This window comes from Mustela putorius, unplaced genomic scaffold, assembly GCF_011764305.1.
Source record: "Mustela putorius furo isolate JIRA1106 unplaced genomic scaffold, ASM1176430v1.1 tig00003909_pilon_pilon_pilon, whole genome shotgun sequence".
Lineage (NCBI taxonomy): Eukaryota > Metazoa > Chordata > Mammalia > Carnivora > Mustelidae > Mustela > Mustela putorius.
In genome coordinates, this window is record NW_025422057.1 from 42,066,595 (window position 1) to 42,082,533 (window position 15,939).

The 15,939-nt window shown below is 43.6% G+C and overlaps 1 protein-coding gene across 2 annotated transcripts in view; it reads right to left on the reverse strand.

Annotated features, from left to right (window-relative positions):
- BMPR1A (bone morphogenetic protein receptor type 1A) overlaps positions 1-11,209 on the reverse strand; it is a 140,051-nt gene extending 128,842 nt beyond the window's left edge. For both annotated transcript variants that reach the window (XM_045068972.1, XM_045068973.1), the window contains exon 1: positions 11,083-11,209. The gene's annotated coding sequence lies outside the window, so the exon portion shown is untranslated. The remainder of the gene's footprint in view (positions 1-11,082) is intronic.
- Between the last annotated feature and the right edge of the window lie 4,730 nt (positions 11,210-15,939).

Below are 15,939 nucleotides of genomic sequence, written 5' to 3' on the forward strand. Positions count from 1 at the left end.
CTGGCAAAGATTGAAACAAACCGATGTTATTATGTGTTGGTGAGGGGGTGGGGGAAATACACGCAGACACTGTTGGTTGGAATGTAAATCGTTACAAAGATTTTGCAGAGCAGTTTGGCACTATAGCAGAAATGCATGGCTACTCTTACAGTAAACACATTTCTAAGAATTCATCCTATAAAATAAAAATAGCCTCACAGGAAAAGTACAAGCACCACAGCACTGTTTACCATGCAAAACAAAACAAAACAAAAAACCCACATCAAACTGACTAAATAGTCATCAACAGGGTATTGGTAAATAAAATGAAGATATATTCATAAAAGGGAACATTACTTGGCTACTAAAAAGAATGAGTAAGTCGCTCTTTAATGACAAAAAGAGTCCTCCTATTTATTCAGTGAATACAAAGTTATAGAAAAAATGGTGCATAGTATCACCTCATTTTTTGGAAATGGGGAGAGGAAAAGAAAAAGAAATAAAGACAGTGGCAAAGGAAGATTACATTTATCCTGGAACGTGGCTGACTCAGTCCAAAGAGCATTTGACTCCTGACTTCAGGGTCAGGAATTCCAGCCCCATGATACAAAGATTACTTAAAAAAATAAAACTTTTTTTTTTAAAAAGGGGGTGGCTCAGTCGGCTGTGTCTGACTCTTGGTTTTGGCTCAGGTTGTGATCTCAGGGTTCTGAGATCCAGCCCCATACTGGGCTCCGAGCTCAGCATGAAGCCTGCTGGAGTTTCTCTCTCTCCCTCTACCCTTCCGTGTGTGGGAGCGTGCACTCTCTCTAAAATAAATAAATAAATCTAAGGGGGGGGGGGAAGACTGCATTTAACTCTGTACTTTTAACACTTTTAATCCGTGGGGTAGTGGAGGCAGGATTACAGAAGACTTTCACTGTCTACTTTATGCCTGAAGTTTCAACCAAATACATGTAACTTCTGTAAAGAGAAGAAACTAAGGGGGGGGGGGGGTGGCGCCTGGGTGGCTCAGTTGGTTAAGCGTCTGCCTTTGGCTCAGGTCATGATCCTGGGGTCCTGGGATCAAGTCCCAGATTGGGCTCCTTGCTCCTCTTCCTGCCGCTCCCCCTACTTGTGCTCTCTCTAATAAATAAAATTTTTAAAATAGAAAGAGAAGAAACTAAAGAAGGCTCTATGATAATACAGTTAGGGAAACTATATTGGGGTGTCACCAGACTAAAAGCTGAGAAGGCTTGTAATAAAGAAATCTGATCTATTAATAAATGGTACAAGAAATACCAAAAGACTGCCTTTAAATAATGATGCGAAAGAGCTAAGTTTTAGGTATGAACCACTGAGGAAAGCTTCACAGCCAAGATAGGATTTTGAAGCATTTTGATAAGCAAAGAAGAGGGGGAAGGAGAGTCCAGGTATAGTCCATTATAATACATAATTTTAAGTTTTTTTACTAGCCATACAAAAAAAGCAAAAAGAATCAAGTGAAATTAATTTTACTCCTACTTAATCCAAAATATCAAAACAGCATCATTTCAATAAATAATCACCATTTTAAAAGCATAATGGGATATTTTACACACCTTTTTGGTACTATCTTCAAAATGTGGTACATAATTCAGACCAGCCACATTTCAAATGTTCAACAGCCACATGCGGTATTGCCCACTATAGGGGATGGTAGAGGTCTAATGATTCTGAAAGGGAACCAGAACTGGATACTTAGGTAATAGAAGGCAGACTGCACCAGAGCAAAAGGCCAGTGTGAGATAATCTGAATTTCATATTGTAAGCAAATAAGAAACCAAAGGAAAATATTTAACAAGTAGGAATGATGACTAAAGCACTTTCAGGAAGATTAACTTCTTTTTCTCTACTCAGATTGTATGCATAAATTCAACATGCAATTTTCTTCCCAACATTTTTATTACATGAAAGATTACTGAAACAAAATAAAAAGAACTATCTGTCATCAAGCAACTACATTTTGTTGATTTAAGATACTTCTGAGTATTTACTGTTGAAATATTTTCATTTCATGACACTTTTAAACAATTTTTTTGAAAAATGTTTTAAGAACTTTACCAAAGTTTAACAGCCTTTAACACTCTCTATCAAGAGCTTCTTTTAGCCAGAAATCTGAAATATTCTTAATTAGGTGCAAATTTAAGACATTTAAGATCTTAAACTACTGGCCTACAATACAAAAAACCTTAACTGCTAATAAGAAAACTACCTACAAATTTTAACATACATAAAATGGTATCACAACCATGAAAGTCTCCAGATTTCTTAACTTCAAAATTGAGAGCTTCTAACATTTTGGGTAATTTACCCAAAGGCTAGAGGAAAAAAAAATGCTCAAGAAATGAGATAAGAAATCAGGGCATGAAAGAACACCACTGGCCACAAGCCATTCCCTTCGTTACTTACAATGACTGCCAAGGCAGGAAGAGGGACTCTACAGCCAAGAGTCAGAAACCCAGTGATGTCACCACAACCAAAAGCATTACACGACCTGCAATTTCAGCAAGAAACTGCTCTGCATTAAAGCTGGGGAATTCTTTCTTTCTTTCTTTCTTTCTTTCTTTTTTTAAAGTAGAAAATGATCTTAAGGTTCACCAAGTACCCTTCACTTTTTAAGATAAAGAAAAGGAGATCCAGATAAGTTTAGCATAGTATCCAAGACTGCACAGCTAACTTAGTGGTAGAACCAGTACTAGATGTTAATTTATAAAAACTCAGAAGCCAAAACTTAAGTGTTCTGCTTCTTCATAATTTTTCATATTTCCCAGATTATCCACATTAGCTGCATTTCTTTTTTTTTTTTTTTTTTTTTTTAAGATTTTATTTTATTTGGGGCACCTGGGTGGCTCAGTGGGTTAAAGCCTCTGCCTTCAGCTCAGGTCTTGATCCCAGGGTCCTGGGATCAAGCCCCACATCAGGCTCTCTGCTTGGCGGGGAGCCTGCTTCCTCCTCCCTCTCTCTCTCTGCCTGCCTCTCTGCCTACTTGTGATCTCTGCCTATCAAATAAATAAATAAAATATTAAAAAAAAAGATTTTATTTTATTTTATTTCATTATTTGAGAGAGAGAGAGAGAGAGCCGGAGCAGGGAGGGGGAGTAGCAAAGGGAGAGAGAGAAAGACACCCTGCTGAGCAGGGAGCTGGATGCAGAGCTTGATCCCCAGGACCCTGAGATCATGACAGGAGCCAAAGGCAGCCACTTAACCGACTGAGCCACCCCTAGGCACTCCGATGCATGTCTTTTATAACTTTTAAAAGTCAAAAAAAAGTTTGCTTTAGGGCGCCTGGGTGGCTCAGTGGGTTAAGCCACTGCCTTTGGCTCAGGTCATGATCTCAGGGTCCTGGGATCGAGTCCCGCATTGGGCTCTCTGCTCAGCAGGGAGCCTGCTTCCTCCTCTCTCTCTCTGCCTACTTGTAATCTCTCTCTGTCAAATAAATAAATAAAATCTTAAAAAAAAAAAAAGTTTGCTTTAAAAACTACTGAATATTTTCAGAAACATTCTCTTTTTGCTTCCTGGTTTACAGTCTTACTCTCAAGGCTACTTTCTCAGGAAAGCCTTCCAAAGCACCTATACTCTAAACAGACAAGTTTCTTTATTACACACTCTCATAAGCTCCCTGTACTTCCCCTGTATGGATATATATTTTTTAAAGATTTTATTTATTTATTTGACAGAGAGAGAGCACAAGTAGGCAGAGCGGCAGGCAGAAGGAGGGGGGATGCAGGCTCTCCACTGAGCAGGGAGCCCGGTGCGGCGCTCAATCCCAGGACCCTGAGCCAAAGGCAGGTGCTTAACTGACTGAGCCACCCAGGTGCCCCCTGAGTCTTAATATAACTACAATTAGACAATTATTTGTGAAATGATTTAATAACTATCTTCTCTACCTAGGTCTTACACTGGTATTTCTCAGGGCTGTTCTAGGCTCTTTGCTGTGTACAGCAGAATAATATAACCATGTAATTATACACAGAATTGCTATTATGTGTGTATTTTTCTTCAGATACTCAAAAAATGACTTAACAAACAGTGAAGAGCCAAAAGATAGTGGATTTACACTGTTCACCTGCCTAGAACCATCCTTTCTTTGGGGGAAACAACCACTTTTCCCTTCTCTCATGGTTCTAGGAAGGCATTCAGTGCTGGTGTTTAACTGGCTCTCTGACTGCTCCGGGACAGTAAGCTAGCCCTGGCCAATGATGGCACCCCAGACTCCACGTAGTCCCATGAGACAGAATAGATGACAGAATAGATGCACCTGGGAAAGAGATACCCTTCTTACATCTTGACTCCGCAGCAGTAAGAGCCATATAAGCCTGGAGTTGCCAGTGGCTATCCTCTGCCAGTTGAAAGTCCTGCCTGAAAATCAAACCCAGAGAGTGGAGAGTAGATAAAACAGACCCCCTAATTACATCATCTGAACACTGAGATCCGAATTTCTAGTCTTTTTAAAAACTTGAAGTATGGGGGGAGGTGACAAGCCTTTTTCCTCTTTAAGCTAATTTGTGTTGAGTGTGTCATTTGGAAGCAGAAATCACTTGAGAAAGCCACCCAATTCTCATTAACAGAATATACAACCTACATGGCAATTGCTCCCAAATATCTACCCGCAGTTCAAACTTCTCTCAAACTCCAGCCCCATACATGTAACTGCCAAGTGGAAATCTCTACTTGGTTGTTAAAACCCCATATTATCAAAACTAAACTATTTTCCTTCACAAACCAGCTCTCATTTTTTCATCTCTACCCTATCATGTTTCCAAACCAGAAATATGCAAGTCATTCTTGCCAATCCCATTCCTTCTCTCACCCATAGCTAATTACCAAGTTCCGTCCATTCTAGACCCTAATTATCTGCCACCTTCCTAATCTGGGCCAAGATGGAACAGGTTTCAGTGTCCCTCTAAGTTTCAGTGTCCTCAGTCTTCCTCTCTTCAAAATGATTCTCCACTATATACCTAATCTCCTTAAACTGCACATCTGATTATTTTATCCCTACACTTGATATACCCCATCCTCTTTCTTAAATCAGTAGCCAATTGTATACAACTAGAGTAATAGCCAAGCTCCACTGTTCACACCTAATTAGTAGTACAAACAAATATATACACCCTAAAGAAAACAAAATTCATCCGGGCGCCTAGTTGATACAGTCGGTTGAGCAACTCTTTTTTTTTTTTTTTTTAAGATTTTTATTTATTTATTTGACAGGCAGAGATCACAAGTAGGCAGAGAGGCAGGCAGAGAGAGAGGAAGGGAGCAGTCTCCCTTGCTGAGCAGAGAGCCTGATATGGGGCTCCATCCCAGGACCCGAGCCGAAGGCAGAGGCTTAACCCACTGAGCCACCCAGGCACCCAATGAGCAACTCTTGATTTGGGCTCAGGTCCTGGTCTCAGGGCTATGCTAATGACCGGTGTCAGACTCTGTGCTCGGCAGAAAGTCTGAGTTTCTCTCTCCTTCTGCCCCTTTCTCCACTGTGTTCTCTCATGCTCTCTCTAATAAATAAATCTTTAAAAAAAAAAAAAAAGTTAATCAGGACCATAAAAGTATAAAAATGGAATGACACCAGAGTAGCTCAAATTCACCTGTTTTTAATAAAAGATACCAAAAAATAATTTCCTTACCTAGTTGATGTCTATATGAACTTGGGTTTGGGGACCCACTGGGCCCTCCACACTCTGATCTACTAAAGCCCTGCTCTAACCTAGTGCTGTCTTCCAAAACCACTACTAGGGATCTCTAGGCACATCATTTTATTTCTATTTTTAAAGAACTAATAGCCTTTAAAATATTAGCTACAAAAACTGATATACAACTATGATTTAGAAAAATATCCAAACATTTACAATGATTTTTGTATTTACTTTTTAAAAAACTAAGTATATGATGATTGTTAATGATGACACATAAGTACTGGGTATTCTCTTTAAAACAGTCCATAAAATTGGCTATCACAACTCTCCCACAATTCCGCCTTTATATTATCTGCACGATTTTGTGAAAATTAAGCTCTCAGAAAGCTGAGGGTCAACTGCCTCACAATCAGACTGGCATAACTAGTTGTAGGAGACCCCATCCAAAAATAAATATTTCTCGATACTGCCTAAAATGCTTTACTTGTTAAAAAAAAGTTTAACAAAACAAAAACAAAAACTTTTCATAGTAACAACAGAACTACAAGTCACTACCACATAAGTGTGGTTTAAATTCTTCCCTACATCTATACTAAAGGAATGGGAGCTCTGCTTAAATGAGGAAAAACCCTTTTTGTCAGTCCTAAGGCACACATATTTTTCATATTTTAGCATCTCTGAAAATAGGGTCCATCTTACAATTGATGGCTTCTTGAAATTAACTAGAAGCAGATTTTCTTTATGAGTGGCCCATAAAAGTATGGTGCATCTTGTAACTTCAATACAACTCAGCATTTAATCTTATAAGTGTTAAAAAGTTAGACTGACCTGGTCGGTTTGGACCTTGAAATATTTAAAAGCATTCTAAAAACATAAACACTAATAAAAAGTGGAAGAGGGAAGGACTTCCTAGTTCAAAATATAGCCTGAGGGGAAACCCATTTTCCTTTCTCTTTATGGCTCTCTGTTCCCCAAATCTGAAAACTGGATCGGTACTACTATAACTGATGTCCAGCCACTACTAGGCTAGACACCAGCCTTTCTCCATTTATTCATTTTAAAATGCAACAAAGTCAGTTACAGACCCAGGTGGCAGGTTAGTAGTAGAACTAATATTTGTATAATAGCTATATAAAACCAAATAACTCACAGAACTGCATTATCAACATGTGCATATCACTATATATAAATGATACTTCAATAAAGTTGATTTTTTTGAAGATTTTATTTCTAAGTAATCACTACAACCAAGATGGGCTCAAACTCACCACCCAGAGATCAAGAGTTCCATGCTCCACCAACTGAGCCAGCCAGGCACCACAATAAAGCTGATTTTTTTCAAAAGACAAATTAGTAAGTGCAGTAAGAAAATACTAGATAAAAATTGTCCTTAACCAAAAAACCCTTCCTTCCAAAGGAATCCCTTCAAAAGGGATTTCATTCAGAAGAAAATGGGAACAACTTCAGAAAGGGGGAAAAGCACATGTGCAGAAAGCAAAAATAGTAGGAGACAAGAATAAAGGAAATCTGAGATAAATTCCCTGGAAAGAACTTCATTTAATAAAAGACACTGGAAACTTCTAAGTAGAGAAGTGACAAACTGGGCTTCAATATTAACTTAAGCAGAATGGCATAAAAGAACCCAGATAAACCTGACAGTGAAGGCGAAAAGATTTTAACACTGGCCCAGGTGCAATGAGAACCTGATTCAGTTAGCAAAAAAAAAAAAATCAATGAATCAGTCAATCAACAAATATACAAATACATATACAATATATACTGTTGCATATAAATTTATATCAAATCAAAGAAATTTAAAGAAAAAGAACTGTGTGGAAACAAATTAACAGCAAATTTGAAAACTCAATAAATCTCTGGAAAAAATATTAAACACTAAAACTCACACAAGAAATAGAAAACCTACGCAGACCAACAGTTCTTAAGTAACTGAAATAGTATTCAAAGTCCTCTACAGAGAAGGAAGAAACAAACAAACAAAGCCTGAATGGTGTTATAGGTGAGACCTGCCTAACTCTCAAGATAATTCCAGTCTTTATAAAATGCTTCTAAGGGGTGCCTGTCAGTTCAGCACCTGATTCTTGGTTTCAGCTCAGGTCATGATCTCCGGGTTGTGGGATCAAGCCCTATGTCTGTCTGCTCAGCATGGAGTGAGCTTGATATTATCCCCCTCTCCTTGGCCCCCCCCCCCACACTTCAGTGCCTATCTCTCTCTCTGAAATAATTATCTTTAAAAAATACATAAAAATACATAAGATGCTCTTGAAATGAGAAAAAGGAAAGCTGCCCAATTCATTTTATGAGTCTATAACCTTCATACCGACATGTATCAAGACTTGTACCCACATCACCAGGAATAAAGTGGAACAATACGGTGACAGTAGAAGCAATAGATGTAGACTGCAGGTAAGATGTGACGGAATGGAGAAAGGTCTCGGTTTGGTATGACATCAACAGAAATAAGGAACACCAGGGAAACAAGTTTGGTAAGGAAGAGTTCAGTCTGAACCAGAACAACCAGGTAGAGGTATGTATAAAGCAACCGGGAAAAACAAGGATCTGCGCGCAGAGAAATAGAGAATGAGATCTGAGAATGATTTAGACAGAAGGGCCTGAACAATAAAAATGTCAAGGGACTAGTGACCATAGAAAAGTGAAACCTGCAGAACACATACTAAGCAGGAAGAATGGAAAGGGGCATAGGGGGGAACAAAGTCAGTATATCACAGAAGCCCTTTGTCCTACTCCTACTCATCCTTCAGAATGGTTCCAAAGTGATGTTTTAAGGCCTTCCCAGATTGTCCCAGCACCACCAGCACCAGGACGGGTCCCCATTTTAAGCTCTTCTAATACTGTGCACTTTAATTATAATCAGTTACATGGGACGCCTGGGTGGCTCAGTTAGTTGAGCGGCTGCCTTCGGCTCAGGTCATGATCCCAGCGTCCTGGGATCCAGTCCCACATCGGCAGGGAGCCTGCTTCTCCCTCTGCCTCTAGCCTGCCACTCTGTCTGCCTGTGCTTGCGCTCTGTATCTCTCTCTCTCTCTAACAAATAAATAAAAATCTTTAAAATAAAAAAATAAAAAAATAATAATTATAATCAGTTACAGTTAACTACAGAATTCCTTCTTCAATCTCTGTCTCCTCCACTAGACCTTAAGCTCGACAAGAGCAAGTACAATGTCTGCTGTTGCATCCAACTGCCTTGCAGGGTGTGTCAGAATATGACTAAGTATCTGTTGAAGAAAATGGATATATGAAAAAAAAAAAAAGCCAAGGAAAGGCATTTCAAGAATGAAAAGACGATGTTAAATATCACAAAAAGCTCAAGGAGATTATTTAGAAAAGGGGCTTAAATGTGTTATTTAGGTTATAGGTAGCCCTTGTGAAGGTGAACTGCAGATAACAAGGGGTTAAGAAGTGAAAAATTAAATTAAATTAAAATAAAATAGAAGTGAATGGATGGCCAGGAAGTAAATGCAGAAAAAGTAAACTGCTGTTGGCAATCTTCAGAGATGAGATTATGAAGGACTGATTTTTAATTTTGCTTCAATTTTGCAATATTTTACAATTTTTCTTTAATGAACATCTAGTACGTTTACAATGAGACTTTTTTAAATGTTAATATGATTTTAAAAGGAAGAACAGCAACATGACAGCTTGAGGGAGTAGCATGCTCAAGGAAAGGTTTTTGTAAACTGAAAAAATCTTAAACACATTTATACTCTCAAGAACCCTAAAAGAGAGTAAAGCCCTACTCCATTAAGCAGGAAAGAGCAGAAAAATGAAACAAGGTGTTAACTAAGAGGAAGGACAAAAAACATTCCACGGAGATGGAAAGAAAACAGATGACAGAAGTAACCCAATACATTCTGGAAGGAGCTTCCACTGAATGCCTCAAGCTTTTCAGTAAAGGGGGTGGAGAAGTGACAAAACATTTTAAGTGAGTTCCACGAACACTGTGCAGAGGGGGAACACCCAAAAACACGAGTGGAATACTGGTTCTATGAAAGGGTATTCCAAATTTCCACCACTCTTTTGTAAACTCAACCCCTTTCTAGCTCAGAACTGCCCATATTTTTGCTTTAAGTTCAAATATTTAAATAATACTCGTTCACAGACTTTTTATTTCAACTGAAAACAGTGATAAGCATTAAGTTACTTTCTACTGCAATTCAGAGTTGAACTCTCGTGAGTGACAATAGAAGAGTTGTTTTCAACTCAAGTAACAAAACAGCGATCATTTCAAGTACGAGTAACTGCAAAGTGCTCTAAACATAAAACTGTTTACAAAAAGAGGTTTTGTTGTTGCTTTCAAACTCATCCTAAATCTCGCTCTGACAGTTCCTGAACAGCAGAGAAAACCCTGGGTTCAAATCCCAGCTCACCCAGCCAAGCTACTGAACCTCTTTGTGTCTCGGTTTCCTCGCCTAAAAAATGAACACAATAACTAGGGTTATCACAAGGATTAAATGACGTCACACAGGTGAATGCGCCAAATTCGCACTGTGTACTCAAAAGAGTTTGGTAACCACTTATTTGAAAGAGAAAAACTGCAGCCCCCCGACCAAGTAAAACATCCGAGAGCATGGACGAGTATACAAGTCACAGTCACAAAACGCCAGACCCTTAACACATCGCACATTATTTTTCTTTCCTGACGCAAGCTATTTTTTTTCCTGCCAAAGCTTTCCACTAGGAGTCTGGAAAGACCCGGGGGCGGGGAGGAGGGTGGCGGGGGGTAGGTTACACTCAATCCGGCAGAAAGTTTTCACAAACTGAAGTGCAGAATCACAACAGACATGGCAGCGGAGGCCGCGCAGGCAACAGGTGAACCTCGGAGAAACCGGGCACCTTCCCGCGGGCAAGTGTTGGGGGGGGCCTCGCAGCACCCCTGGCTCTACCACCCCACAGAACATTTTTCCCCCCTCCTTCGCCGAAGCGGAGAGAGACAAATCGCGACTACCAGCCTCGCAGCTCCAGGGCGAGAGAGGTGAGCGCCTTTCCCATTTAAGGATTCAAGAAGCGTCCTCGGAGGCGGCTTTCGCCCACACCGCCTCCCCAAACTCTCCCTGAAACCCGGGGGTGGGGAACAAAAGAGGGGCCGGGCGGTGGGGCCGCCGCGGGGAGCTGCGAGGAGCAGACGTCGGGCGTCCGGGGGGCCGGGGTCTCCGGCGGGGCCGGGCCCGGGCCCGGGCCCGGGATGGGGCTGCCAGGCGGTGGGGCCCAGCGGCCCGCGGCCTGACCCAGCCGGGACGGCGCGGACCCCGCGAGGCGGTCGGGCCGGGCTGCACCCCGCTCGGGCCTCCCGCGCGCGCCCGGCTACCCCGAAACTTCGCCCCGCGTCCGCGCCCGCGCCGGCCTCCCCGCCTTCGCCGCCGCCGCCGGCCTCTCCCGGCGCGCACACGCACTCACAGACTAGCCAACTCACCCGGCCCCCGGGGAACTCATCGTCCAGCCCTCGGCGCGGAGCGGGGTGGGCGCGGCGAGCCGCCGGGGCGCGGCGGGGGCCCGGCTCGGCCTCCGCCCTCGGCGTGCAGCGGCCCCGGCCCGGTCGCCCCTCGCGCGGCCGTGCGATCCTCGTCTCGCGCGGACGGACGCGCCGAAGTCCGAGCCTTCCTGCTCGCTCTCCCCGCCCTCCTCCCTCCTCCTCCGTCGAGCGCCAGCAGGCGGATTCCAATCTCGGCAGCCGCCGCCGCCGCCGCCGCCGCCGCCGCCGACACTCGCACGGGGTGGAGGGTGGGGGGGCCGGCGCGGGCGCGGGGGCCGGGGGGAGGGGCGGGCCTCCGCCGGACTCGGAGCCGCGCGCGCGCACTGGGAAGGCACCCGCCCCGCCCCGGACGCGAAAGGAGCCGAGCGCGCGGCGGAAGCGCCCGAAGGGTCCGCGAGGCCCGGCGCCCCCTTGCCGGCTGCGGGCCCTTGTCCCCGGCAGCGGGGCGCCGGGCTGCCGTTGGGGGGGCTTTCTCCTCCGCGCTTCCGCACCGGCCCCTCCCCACCGAGCAGCCCTCCCGCCGCCGCGGCGGGGCCGGCTCGTCTCCGGGAGCCGCGTCCTACAGACGCCGCGCGCGAGACGCACACGACGGAGCGCCGTGGAGGGACGCGGGCACCGCCGGCGCGGGCTGCGCGCTGGCCGGGACCTCTGGGACGGGCCGGCCTCCCGGATCCCTTCGCGTGGACCCCTTCTCTGACACACTCTTGTGCTCCACGTGAGCGCCAGCACTCACACACCATGGCGAGGACTTGCCAGGTCGTGGTAGTGGTCGTGGTGACAAAGAAAGGAGAGTGTGGCCACACTACATCCATTATCCCCACCGCGCCCCGGTTCCTGGGCTGGGCTCTCTGCCAGTGTGCCGAAGCCTAGGTAGGCCGGCGCAGGTGGGCGGGCTCCGAGGCAGCTGCGGGGAGACTAGGCATCTCCGCTCCCCCACCCCACCCCTCCCTCCCCCGCAGCTGGGAGGCCCGGCCGCCCAGGGCCCTGTGACCTGCGAGCCCGTGAACTCCTAAGGCAGAAGAGCGGCGGCGTTAACCCGGGCCAGCTGAAGTCAGCGGACTATAAATATTGCTCCCGCCTCTACCTTGGCTCACTCTTAGGACCTCGTGTGCCCTCCGGAGTCTCATTCCCTCCCTTTGGAAAATGCAATTAATTGTCACTACTTCTCTTCTAGCATTTCTCTCTTTCTTCGGGGAAAATGCTGTTAAACGTATTCAGTATCCTGTATCCGAAGAAAAGAATATAGGCCCCCTTTTAACAACCAAGGGTAACCTTAATCTCTTTGCTCAGTGTTGCAACAGTTATGTATCGTGTTAAATTAAGTCTCTACAAAAGACAACTCTTTTTAAGTCCTTTTATAAAATCACTTTTTCAGCTAGGTAAGAAGAAAAAGGGAAGAAAAAGAATGTGCCAAGCACTGGAATTTGTTTTTATACGCATTCTCCCTAAAGAGATGTTTAGATTCCAGAGAATTCCCTTTTAATCTTGTTTAAATGTCTAAATTCTTTTACAATCTTCTTTAAAGATTTTTTTTTCTTTTTTCCTTTTACAAACCACATTTGCCCTTTATGCCTCAGATACCTTCTGTAATTCTAAGGTTTTGTTATTGGTTTTTTTTTTCAACTCCGGCAATTCTCATTTTTTTTTTAATGAACTCTTGAGCTGTCTCAGGTTTGAGAGTCAAGAGTTGTAGTATCTTGCTGTGCAGGGAAAATGTATGATAATATGAGTTTTCTTGCATCAACCATGAATTTCCTTTCATCAACTAAAACTCGTCACTTTTTCAAGTTTTCTACATTTCTGCTTTATTTTTAGGGGAAAGGGTGAAGCTTTTACTGAAGGAGAGTCAGACACATTGGCCAAAGAACTCAGTGATGTATGCTGAGCAATGTGTCATGGCAGATAAAATCATGACAAGTGTGTTAAAATACCGTCTGAAGCTTGCTTCAATTTTTAGGCATGTGAGTCAGTCCATGAAATAGACAAGAATTTCAGTTTAAAACTTTAGTACATCAAATTTCTGAAACTAGCAAATCAGTGTTGCCTGGGTTTTGTTATATGCCACTGTAGAAATGATAGCAAAATAGAGGCATCCCATTATGGTATCTTTGCATCTCTATGGAAGGATCTTCTTTTCAAGTCTTTGGGTTACTTGACATTCTTTTGTTCTCTTTAGATAAAGCACAGGTACTGACCAAGCTTAAAACCTTCCCATTTTCACCGCAGGCACCCTACCTACCTACCACTGAGTAGGGCATGGTGTTCTCTCTGGTTACTGGCATGTGTATGCATGCCAGCTTGTTTCTCCAGTTTGCCCACTAAATGAACAGAGCAGCCAGGAAGCCCAAGGAGACATCTGGACACGTATTGTCTGGCCCCCAAACTCCAGCAACACCTCAAGGTCCAATTTTTTTTTTTTTTAAGATTTTATTCATTTGACAGAGATCACAAGTAGGCAAAGAGGCAGGCAGAGAGAGAGAGGGGAGGAAACAGGCTCAATCCCAGGACCCTGGGATCATGACCTGAGCTGAAGGCAGAAGCTTTAACCCACTGAGCCACACAGGTGCCCCTCAACATCCAATTTTAACATTCTCTAATGTGATGGCTTTCCTTTAAGAACGTTAATAGAATGGCTGGAAGCGACCTTTTCTTCCTCTGCACAGTTTGAGGTGTAGGCCCCAAGAGTGGCAGTTGCATACTCAAATCACATAGCCTTAGTTTGGAATGTAAAATTACCCTTCTACAGTTCGCAGATCCTCAAACACCTTCCCTGATTGCCTGCCTTACATTAGCACCCACAGCCAATTTTGTTCTCTTTATACCACTTTTTACTAATTGAAATTACCTTGTTTGCTTAGTTATTGGTTTATGGTCTGAGTTTCTCTGCCCTCCACCCCCCGAATGTAAACTCCATGAGAGCAAATACCTTGTCCCTCTTATTCTCCGCTCTCTCCTCAGAGCCTAGCTCCTGGAACACAGCAAGTGCTCATACCTGTTAAACACATGAGTGATATAAGAATAGAATTTCCTCTAAGCATTTCTGAACCTTGTCATCAAGACCTAGCTTTTGAGGGTGGCATGGACTATGTTGGAAACAATAAGGGTGGATGAGGGTAACTGGGTTCTGCCATTTTCAGGGAAGGCAGTAGTTTTGATTGATTCAAGTTAATCCATCCAAAGTCATTTCTTGTAAAGATTTTGTGAAGCAAAGGCAGCCCTCAGGCTCTGGATATGGAGGTAAGTTAGAGCCCAGTAAGGAGGAACTACTGAAGGAATGTCCTTGGCAGGGTGATACTTTAGGTTAGCTTAAAACCCAGTGTTAAATGGACAAAAGCATTGTAAAAGGTAGAGGAAATACTACATTTCTCAGTATGGCCACTAATACATTATTCTACTGGTTAATAATACCCTGTTATGGTTTAGAAGGAACAAACCAAAACAAATTGTGTTTAAGAAAAAATCAGTGCATAAAATAAAGTTCAAAAAATCTGCATTTGTTCTTTTCTTTGTAATGGATTTCTTTCCTTTTTATTTTTCCTTCTGTTTTTACTTCTCAGTTACTTGCTCCTTTTCCCATTTCCATTTCTCTTTGCTTCAGAGCACTTGTTTACTATGATTCAAAGATGGTTTACTGAAGCTCTTGCTGCGAAGTAGCCACTGCGTGGTCCTCCCTAGCCCACAGTCACTGGAGTCCTCTCCCTGCTATCTGTATACCCCTTAAAACTGAACCTAATCCTTTCTTGGCCTTGTGGCAGGAAGAGTCTCAGAGCTCCTGTCCCAAGCCAGAACCCAGCCTCCTGCTACGTTTGCTACTTAACGTGGGGAGCCTCAACCTTGGCTCCTTTCTTTGAACTGACTCACAGCCTCTTTCTTATGCTTGAAGCCCTGGCCTATTAACCTGTGTGGAACCTGATTTTTCCCTGCCTGTTCTCCGGACTCTGCTCTCTAGAGTCAGCCCCAGCCCTGCAGTACACTCTGCTGTGCACTCTTACCCTTGGTAGCAACACTTATCAACCTCCAGCTCTTCGTTTCTAGATTCTCTGCCTGTATTCTATCCATCTGTCAGGCCTCCTTTCCCCATAACCTCAAGTTGGGCATCCTGATGCCTGCTGCTCTCCTGGACTACCACCTGTTGTTTACTCACAGCTCTGTGACTATCAGGTACTGCCTAGAGGGCTAGAATTCCTCCCACCGAACACCTGGAGCTGGGGCCTCCCCACCCCAGCCCACAGTAAACCCTTTCCTTCTCCATTCTTAGCAGTCCCCCACCCTGCCTTTCCCTTTCCTGAGGGCAGTGGGTTTATGGCTTAGAATACTTTATTTGTTAATCAGATAAAAACAAAACAACTAAATATTTTTTATGTGTGCATATATATGTGTGTGTATGTATAGCTTTTATCAAGTTAATGAATAATCAAAGTATAACAGATGTGTGTGTGTGTGTGTGTGTGTGTGTATCTTCGTAAATGTAAAAACCCACACCTGATTCTTCTTACTACTCCTCAACGTTGGTTCTACTCAAGAATTCCTTTGGGACGAGTGGCCCAGAAATGCCCGCATCTGGAGCTGAGTATGATGACCTTGTGAATGACTAGACAAAGGAAGACGAGGTGTTGGGAATGAGGATTCAGACAGATAACTGGGGAAGTACAGTCCTGGATCAGGAATGCTGAGTCATACTGTACCTACTGGTTGTGGTCTACTCAGTAATCCAGATGTCTTCCAAGATGTGGTGTGGTGCCACCAATGTGACCAGGCATACTAGTTTATACACCACACATGTTGGTGCCTATCCAC